Raw genomic sequence first — 9,500 nt, 5'->3', positions numbered from 1 at the left:
GGGCCACAGGGTCTTTGCCGGGGCTGGTTTCTCCCGGCTCTGGTGTTTCACGGCTCAACCGAAAGTTGTGTTAGTGGTTATGTGTTTATCCCCAAAGCAGACCATTTCTTTCCAAGAGATCCTTCGGTGTTTTCCAAAGCCCGCAAAGAACTCGGGGGGTGTGGGCTTCGCTTAGAACTCTGACTCAGGCAGGGGGAGACGTCAGATGAGGTGTATCATAATTGACACCAATCTCGGCGTCTCAGAAGGGCCTGTGGCCAGGGCGCAGAGCAGGACAGCTCCTGACGGCTAAGCCAGCGCGTCAGCGCAAAGCGCCCACTTGCACGGGCGTGTGCGGTGCATTGTGGGGCGCGCCCTGCCTCATCATTGGGCTCTGGGTGGTGTCAGATAACAGGGGAGTCTGGGGGCTGTGTCAGGAGGGTCGGTTCCTAGTCCTGCCTGTGATGTTGCCCAAGTCGCCTCTGTCTTTGGGTCTCCGATTCCTCAGAGAGACAGAGAGACGGGGACAGAATCTCCCGAGTGCCCCAGGCTTCTGGACCTAAAGCTCCCTCCTCACAGAATCCCCTCTCTGGGATGAACACGGGTCTCTGCTTCTGAATCAGGGGCCCTGGACTCAGGACCTGGCACTGGACCCCGCAGGAGCCACCTTCCGTGGCGTCCCTGGAGGAGAAAGAACAGAATATGAAAAATCCTTTAAAGGGGGCATCCGGACTCAGGGCCACTGGACCCGAGTTCCAGCCCGAACTCCCTCCTTAGCTCCTCGGTTCACCGGGCCCACTGCCCACTGCCCTAGCCGTAAGCCCCGAGACAAGGACAGAGCCAGTGCGGGCGAGGACGAGGTACCCTGACTTGCGGTTGGAAGGGGTGTGGCTCCAGCCACCCCCCTGTGGACACACTGTGCCTGTCCGGCCCCACCCTCACCGTCTCCGCCGCACCTGCCATTCGCCCCGGAGCCACACGGCCACCTGCATGTGCCACATCACTCTCGTCTCCCTGACCTTGCACCCACACATGTCCAAGCAGCAGACGGCCCCTTCCGCACCTGGAAGTCCACTCGCGCTTCAGGGCCCCCACTGGGTGTCAGCTCCTCTGTGGGCAAAAGTAATCAGGTGGGAGAGGAGAGTGTAGGAGCGTTTTATGGAGAACGGAGAGCAGACCGGCTCCGCCACATCGTCCCCCTCTTCTCCCGTGGTCTCCCACTTCAGGGCCCGGGGCCCTCAGGAGGGAGGTTGCCTAATAAGTTTCCCAGGGCCCACTTAAGGGTCTGCCTTGGTGCAAAGCCCCGGGGCCTCGTTAATGATCTTCTCCCCCACCTGCGGTCCCTGAGGAGCACGTGGTCTCAGAAGGCTGGGCGCTGATGGGATGAGATGGGGGAGGCCTCGGGACACCTGAACGGGGGTCTCCCGGGAGGTGCTGAAACTTCGGGGCCAAGGGGCCGGGAGGCCAACTCCCTGGAGAGATGAAGAGATTGTTTGCAGCAAGAGCTTGGGGTAAACTTGAGCCCAGGGCAGTGAGCACCCACAGCAAGTTGGGAGGCAGCTCCCTGGGGAGAGGAAAGTTACTGCTTTCTCCACATGTCCCCAAGGTTCGACCCAAGGGGTGACCAGAACACTGGACACCTCAGGATAGACTGACTGGTGTAGTTGATGGGGGTAGACATTCTCATCACCATCACCACCTTCATCACCATCATCCCCATCACCATCACCACCACCACCATCATCACCATCACCACAACCACCACTACCACCATCACTTTCACCACCACCACCATTATCACCACCATCACCATCACCACCATCACCACCATCACCATCATCACCATCATCACCACCACCATCACCACCACCACCTTCACCACCACCACCACCATCATCACCATCACCATCACCATCATCACCATCATCATCACCACCATCACCACCACCACCTTCACCACCACTACCACCATCATCACCATCACCTTCACCACCATCACCACCTTTACCACATGCACCACCACCACCATTATAACCACCATCACCACCATCACCACCACCATCACTATCACCACCTCCACCACCATCACTACCACCACTGTTACCATCATCCCACCACCACCACCACCACCATCACCACCATCACCATCACCATTGTCACCATCATCCCACCACCACTATCACCACCACCACCACCACCATCATCATCGCTGGAAAATACTGAAAAGTGCTGAACAAAACCCGACACACAAGGCTTCTTGGGATCTTGTTGCCCGTTTGCGGAGAAAATGACAGCATTGCAGAGTATATGGCTTTGTATCCTGCTATTGCCTTCTGACATTGAATTATAGTCATTCTCCATGTACTACTGTACGCACTCATTCTTTACCTGTCTATTTCAGGTATTCACTTATTAAAAATGTGAAGCACCTGGTTCACAATGAAAAGGGTGGAGGAGTGTAGTCTGCCCCAAGAACCCTGCTCCTCACTCACCCAGAGGCAGCAGCTCCTCTCGGGTCCGCACCCCCTTAGAGACAGTCTAGGTACAAACAGGACAGTGTGTGTGTGTCTGGGCTGTGAGCTATTTTTTCTTTTTTGCTTAATGTGCCTTGAGGTTACACTATATCTGCACATATAGATTTGCTTCATTCTTTTCTTTTTTAAAAAATTTTATTTGTTTACTCTTAGAGAAATGGGAAGGGAGAGAGAGGAGAGAAACATCAATGTGTGGTTGCCTCTGCCCCCAACTTGGGACCTGGTCTGCAACCCAGGCATGTGCCCTGACTGGGAATCGAACCTGCAACAGTTTGGTTTGCAGCCTGCGCTCAATCCACTGAGCTATGCCAGCCAGGGTGCTATGAGCTATTTTAATGGGCAAAATACTAGCAGCAGCCTCACATCATCAGTGTAAGTCCTCTTTCACTTAGCTGTGTATCTTGGAAATCATTCTATACTGGCCTATTCTAGTTTATTTAACAGACATTTATGTCGTCTTTACTGTCTAGTAGACACTGTTCTTTGGTGACAGAATATATTGATCCCTTCAATCCCCACAACCCTTTTGTGCAGGTGCTATTATCACCGCAGAGGCTCGAGGTGGGGCGGACTTGCCCGCGGTCACGCAGCTGCTAAGTGGGCAGTGTGCCTCTGCTTCAGGCTCTGCGGTGCGGGCCCCGCCTGTCCCGCCCTGCCGCAGCGCAGGGACAACCATCCCCGTTCTTCATCACGGCGCGTGCTGTGCCATCGACTGTTGGTGACATCATTGATTTAAAAGCGTCTGTTGAGCCCTGGCGGATGTGGCTCAATGGTTGAGAACCGGCCTGCGAATCGAAGGGTCGCTCGTTCCATTTCCGGTCAGGACACATGCCTGGGTTATGGGCCAGGTGCCCAGTAGGGGGCGTGCAAGAGGCAACCACACATCGATGTTTCCCTCTCTTTCTCTCTCCCTTCCCTTCTCTAAAAAACAGAAACAAAACAAACAAACAAACAAACAAAAATAAAACCCTAATCTGTTTTCCTCCAAGCTAATTTTTTTTAAAGTCTCTGTTCGAGGACATGGAGATAGTTTCTACCCTCAATTCTGAAATAAACATCTCTGTCCCCGTGTGATTTGGTGTGTGTGCAACTAGTAGGTCGAAGGGTGTGCACATTGTAAAGGTTGGTGTGTTACTCGTCACTGACACGTTGCTCTCCACAGCTACCACAGAGCCTTGTGCCTCCGTCTGGAGTGCACGGGGGACCTGTCCCGCTGCACACCTTCGCCAGCGAGAAGAGCCTGTTTGGACATCGGTGATTCAGCAGAAATCCGGCATCTCAGTGTGACTTTAATTTGTACTTCTCTGTGAGTAACACTGACCTTTTCAGAGTTTTAAGAGATATTTGTATTTTTGGCACTGATTATTCATGTTCTCATTATTCATGTTACTCATTTTCTCATTTTCTATGTGCCTTGAGCTCTATTTCTTATTGGCTATAACTTGTTTTTAATTTCTTGCTTTGATATTTGCCCTCTGGTGTTTGTAGTGGTTTTTGCCACAGAGAAAATTTTTTCCTTATACTCATGTGGTCAGACTTATGTTTGCTTTCGTAGCTTCCAGGTGGTGCATCATCCTTGAAAGACTATACTTGAAATCAAAATATACTTGCCTATGTTTTCTTCTTAGATGTTTGTGGCTTGATTTTTATTACCCATTAAATGTTTAATCCATATGCAATTTATCCTGTACGATGTGGGTAGGAATCCAATTTTATTTTTACATGCTAGACATCATTTAAAAAAATAAACATTAAAAATGACATATAGCCCCAACTGGTGTGGCTCAGTGGATTGAGTGACAGCCTGTGAACCAAAGGGTCACTGGTTCGATGCCTGGGTTTCCGGCCAGGCCCACAGTTGGCGGGGGGGTGAGAAGCAACCACACATTGATATTTCCTTTCCCTCTCTTTCTCCCTCCCTTCCCTCTCAAAATAAATGTAAAAATCTTTAAAAATGACATATAACAGACTTACAGAAAAGTGCACAAAAATAATGGCACAGCTGGATGAAATGTCACAAAGCAAAAAAACAGGACGTCACCAGAACCCCAGAAACCCCCCTCAGTCCCTCGCCGCTGCCACCGCTGCCTCCCCTCTTCCCCGAAGGAAGGTTTGTTTGTTAGCACCTTGTATCAGCTTCGCTTTTGTGTCTGGGGTCAAAGGATGTGACAGTCACTTTCCGGAAACGTGAAGCATGGAAGACAAGGGCGGCACGTGGCGTAAGATTTTTCCAGACCCCAATTTACCCCTCAGTGGAGAAAAACCTTTTGGGAAATCGGATCCCCGGCACCTCCCTCTCAGATGAGTGGGCACCACGCATCCCAGATGTGGTGGATGGAGAGGCATGCGTAGCAAACCGTAACACTTCGGTGAAAAATAAAACAACAGAGGTAGCTGACGCCACCCCTGCGCTGAAGGGCTGCAGGCCAGTGACCTAAAAGTCGCTGTGCACCAGCGGGCTCAGGGGCCGGGGCTCAGGGGGGTGGGGCTCAGGGAGGTGGGGCTCAGACGGAGTTTGAAGAGTTCTGTTCCCTGCTGGTGACTTCAGCTCCCAAAAGACGGCACCCACGCAGGAATATCCGTGGAGAGAGGGAAACCTCACCATCCCGTGGATCCGAAGAGCGAAGAGTGCCCCCCGCACAACACCGCCCACCCCGCATTGCTAATGACTCACTCCAGGGCAGAGCACGACCCTACGGGGGGCCGTTTTCTCAGGTCTTGACAACAAGCTCCAGGAGAGCAAACCAGCTTCTCCTGGACCGGAAGCTTTGGCTCGGTGACCTTCCTCATGACCTCTTGTGATGACTGCTCTTAAGTATGCATTTCAAGGGAGGGGCTGGCGCCTCGGGAGGGTGTCCCTCCAGACAGCTCACGGCGGACCCACTACGCGCAGGTCTTATTCTCCACCAGGAAACCTCTTGGAGAGCTCGGTGTGAGCCGCGCTCTGGGGGAAGCATTGCGCGCACCTGCCTGCCTCCGGAGCTTCTGAGCGGCACTAGGCGAAAGCAGACAAATCGTTCTCCAGTCGGGAGCAGGTCTCGGAAGGGAGCAGCAAGGTGGCTGCGAGAAAGAGCTTTATTTCTAAGTGCAGCTGGGGGTGGAGTGCAGCTGGTGAGCACACAGGTCTGTCCCCTGCCAGTGCCCCTGATGCGCACCTCCAGCCACCGTGACTGAGGCTGAGCCTGGGAAGGGACCAAAGTGGGTCTGGGAGGTGGCTGTGTGGGGCAGGGGACGCCCCGGGGCCCCCGCCTCGCGGGTCCCCCTTGAGGAGCCTGTCTCGGAGGGCGGACGCTCCTCACGGAGACGCAGTCCCCGACTCCCGGGTGCCCCGCTGCGCAGCCACCTCACGGCCCCAGAGGAGAGCTGCACTTTGGGGCCGGGTTTCTGGCCACCCACAGCTTTTCGTGTTCTCCAGCCAGGGCGCCTGGGGAAGAACAAGATGGGCTCCAGGAGGCGCTCCCGCTGCCGGCCAGGAGGGGCGCTGCCCCCCAGCCAGGGCCCCTGCAGAGGCGCTGGAGCCCGCGGGGCAGAGGGGGGGCGTCTCTGATCCGCAGCAGGTCCCGGGGGCGCGCAGGGGGTGGGCTGAGGGTCCGATGGCCTTCCCGGCCGCCCTGTGTCCCTTCCTCTCCCTCTTGGCCCTCCACCCACTGACCCCCAGGCCCCAACCAGCCCGCACCCTCATATCATCCCCCCTTCTTACCGGAGTTCTGCCCTCGACCCTGCCTCCGGCCTGTCCCGCTCTCCCCTGCGCCTGCCCCTCTCGGTCCTGCGGGCCTCTCCCTGTGATCTCCGTCTCCATCTGCCCCTCCCTGGGTCTCCCTCGCTGCCTGGCCCTGGCCCTCCTTCCTGTCTTCGTCCTCCCTTCCCCACTCGCCCCGCAGTTCGAGGCGGTCGCCACCTTGCAGGAAGCTCAGCTGACTGTCCACGGTTTCGGCATTCGGGATGGGAGCGGCAGTGGCGGTGGGGACGGGGGTGACAGAGAGCAGCAGCAGCAGCAGCACCAGTGGACACCACATGGCTAGGCAGGGCTGGGGGAGGGGGCGGGAGGGCACAGGGGGGCGGTCAGAGGCCCCGCGCTTTGCCCCGACATCGCCTGCCAACCTGCCCACCCCGTCTTGGACCCCTCCGCCCGCGTTCTGGGCCCATCACCCCAGAGGCCCGGCCCTCACGCTCAGGCCTCAGTCACACTTCGCCTGCCACAGCGCCGTCGCGGGCCTCCGGCTCCTCCCGGACTGTTGGATACAGTTGCGGGAGCAGCCACTGGAGCTCTGGAAGCAGGCTCGCGCTCAGGCCACGCCCGCTCCGAGCCACGCCCACTACTGCTTCTCCCCGCCCCCCCCCCCGCCCCAGGCCTTTCCAAGGCACAGCCACGCCCCCACCCTCCAACCACACCCCCTGGAGTCAGGAGGAACCGTCCCCTGGACCTGTCCCTGCCACTGCAGGATGCGCCCCTAAGCCGGAGCCGCCTGTTTGTGGAGCAAGTCCCCGGAGACGGAGACCCGCCCACAGCCGGGGTGGAGCCGCGGGCATCCGAAGCCTTGCGCGTGGGGGTCCCCGGGGCAGGGTTGCGCAGCCCCGCCGGCGCTCCCCTGTTCGGCTCCCTCTGCCAAGGCCCGGGCACCCGGGCACGACTCGGGATGGAACAGGAACAGTGCGTGAGCTTCCGTCCTCGGGTGTTAGGGCGCCTGGCCCTGTCTTCGGACCTCACAGGCTTGAGAGGGCAGTGTGGAAAGTCCACGGGCCCCACGCCGAGCAGTGGTAACTGTGGGGATGGAGTGGGGGACCTTACGCTCGGGTCCCCACGTCCGCGGGCCCAGGCAACCCGCGCACACTTCCCCGCGCGCGGTGGAGCACGAGAAGGTGGACCCAGCCCAGTGCGCTCTCAGTCCGCGCTGTCCCCGCGGCGCCGCGGCCGAGCCCACGCCCCGTCAAGGGCTTCATTGGTTCCTGCGCGAAGTCTCAGTTAACCCGCCCCTTCGCTCCGGTTGCACTGTCACCTGTGCCTCGAAGATACCTGGAAACTCTTAAATATGCTTTTCCATGAGATCAAACTCACCGCCGTACTGATATACCTCAAAGAAAGGTCACCTCTGCCACAGGGAAACGTGGCCCCCGGAACTCAGACACGTGACCTCGAGCAAATACAAAACGTTCGCACGGATCAGTTTTATTGAGGAGGCGGTTCAGACCCACTCACGCACGCAAAGGGCGGAGCGACCAAGTACGTAACGGCCCGTCACCTTTCAGGTATTTTACTTAAAATACACGTTACAGGAATCAAGCTTTCCGGTCGCAGGGCAGGAAATCCTAGTAGTTTCAAGAAATCGAGTAGCAAAACTACTTGAGGATTTCCTGAACGGAATTACGCAAAATCTGCCGCCGAACTCTGTTCCGCAGGAGGTCCGTACCCACGCAGGAAAAGGCGGCGAGAGCGCTGAGCAACAAAACGGCAGACATTCGTGATTTCAACAACTTTTTATGGAAGAGTAACACACACGCGGGACGCACACCCCTCGCGCGCACAGCACACCCCCATACTCGGCACCCGGATTTCAAACAGCCTGTCACCGGCACCAGGGGGCCCCCTCCCCAGCCTCTGCCGAGGCTGGCCGCCATCCTGACTTCTGACCGCGGAGACACGTCCTGCGTGTTCTCATCACGCACGATGTTCACTTCCGTCTGGACCCTCCGCTCGGCACCGCCTGCGAGGTCGAGCGGTGTGCCCGCCGGCCCGCCCCGCTGGCTCCGGTGTTCTCGGCGGAAACGCGCCACCCCGGCGGCTCGCCCCGCTGCGTGCGTGCGTGCGTGCCCGCGGACGGCTCTGGTCTCCGCGTGTTACACGCACACCCCAGGACACGCTCCCGTGCAGGACACGGACGGACGAGCCTCTCTGCTGGGTCTGGCTGAAAGCGCGTGCACGCGTTCAGCCTGACGTGCCCCTGGCGCCCCCAGGGCTCCTGTGGGCGGCACCGGCTGCAGCACGTTTCCTGCCGAAACTGGATGCTTTTCCTTCTAACCGTCTCGGCGGGTGGGTGGTAGTACCACATGGCACTTTAAAAAATTGCATTTTTCTTGATTACTGATAAAGTGAACATATCTTTTCGTGATTATCGGTCATCTGAATATGCTCTTTGGTGGAGTGGGTGCCCGAGTCTTTGAACCGTTTTCTAATTTTGTTGATTCGTAGATGTCCTTTTTTTCTGTTTTCGATCAGGAGATCGGCAGCCATGGTCAGTCGAGACTGCCCCCTGTTGGTGAGGTTCTGCAGGGACGCGGCCGCGCGCACCTGCTCGCTCGTCCTGCGCGGCACAGGCCTCCCGCCGGGCAGCGGCCGAGCTGGGCGGCTGTGGCCGAGGCCGTCCGGGCGCGCAGCCCAGACGCTTACCACGGGCCCCTGCACGCAGGTCTCGGGTCATGGGGTGACCCGCACGTCCTTCTCCGCCCTGCGGCCTGCCTACTCGCTTCCTTCATGGTGTCTTCTTTGGTCAACGGAAATGAATGTTTCATTTTATCGTTTGGTGCTTTTTGAGACTCAAGAAAACTTTTGTTTACTGTAAGGCTACAGTCCACATTTTCTTCTAACAGCTTTATTTTACATGTCATATTTAGATCTGCATTTCATCTCTTCTGTTAAATCATGGACTTTAACGGACAGAGCGTTTATGGGAAAGAACATGTTTCCCAGGTTACACTGCGTTGTCATCTTCACCGCCAACTGAAGGCGTCACAAATGGGTGTTTCTGGACGCACCCTCTGCCCCCCCCCTCCCCGGTGCACCTCCACGCCGGTGTCCCACCCCCGTAACTTCGTAACAGGCCTGGACGTGTGTGCACGCAAGCCCCCTTCCCCTGTCTGTTCTAGGAGACGGCCCTGACTACTGCCAGCCCTTTGCATTTTCACACAGGTTTTAGAATGAGCTAAATGTCATAAGGACTGTAATATTGTCTTGAATATATGAATTTGAGGAAAACTGACGTCTTTTAAAGA

The sequence above is a fragment of the Phyllostomus discolor genome, chromosome 13 (assembly GCF_004126475.2).
Source record: "Phyllostomus discolor isolate MPI-MPIP mPhyDis1 chromosome 13, mPhyDis1.pri.v3, whole genome shotgun sequence".
Classification (NCBI taxonomy): Eukaryota; Metazoa; Chordata; class Mammalia; order Chiroptera; family Phyllostomidae; genus Phyllostomus; species Phyllostomus discolor.
The sequence above is the reverse complement of the archived record's forward strand: the minus strand, read 5'-3'. Positions refer to the sequence as shown.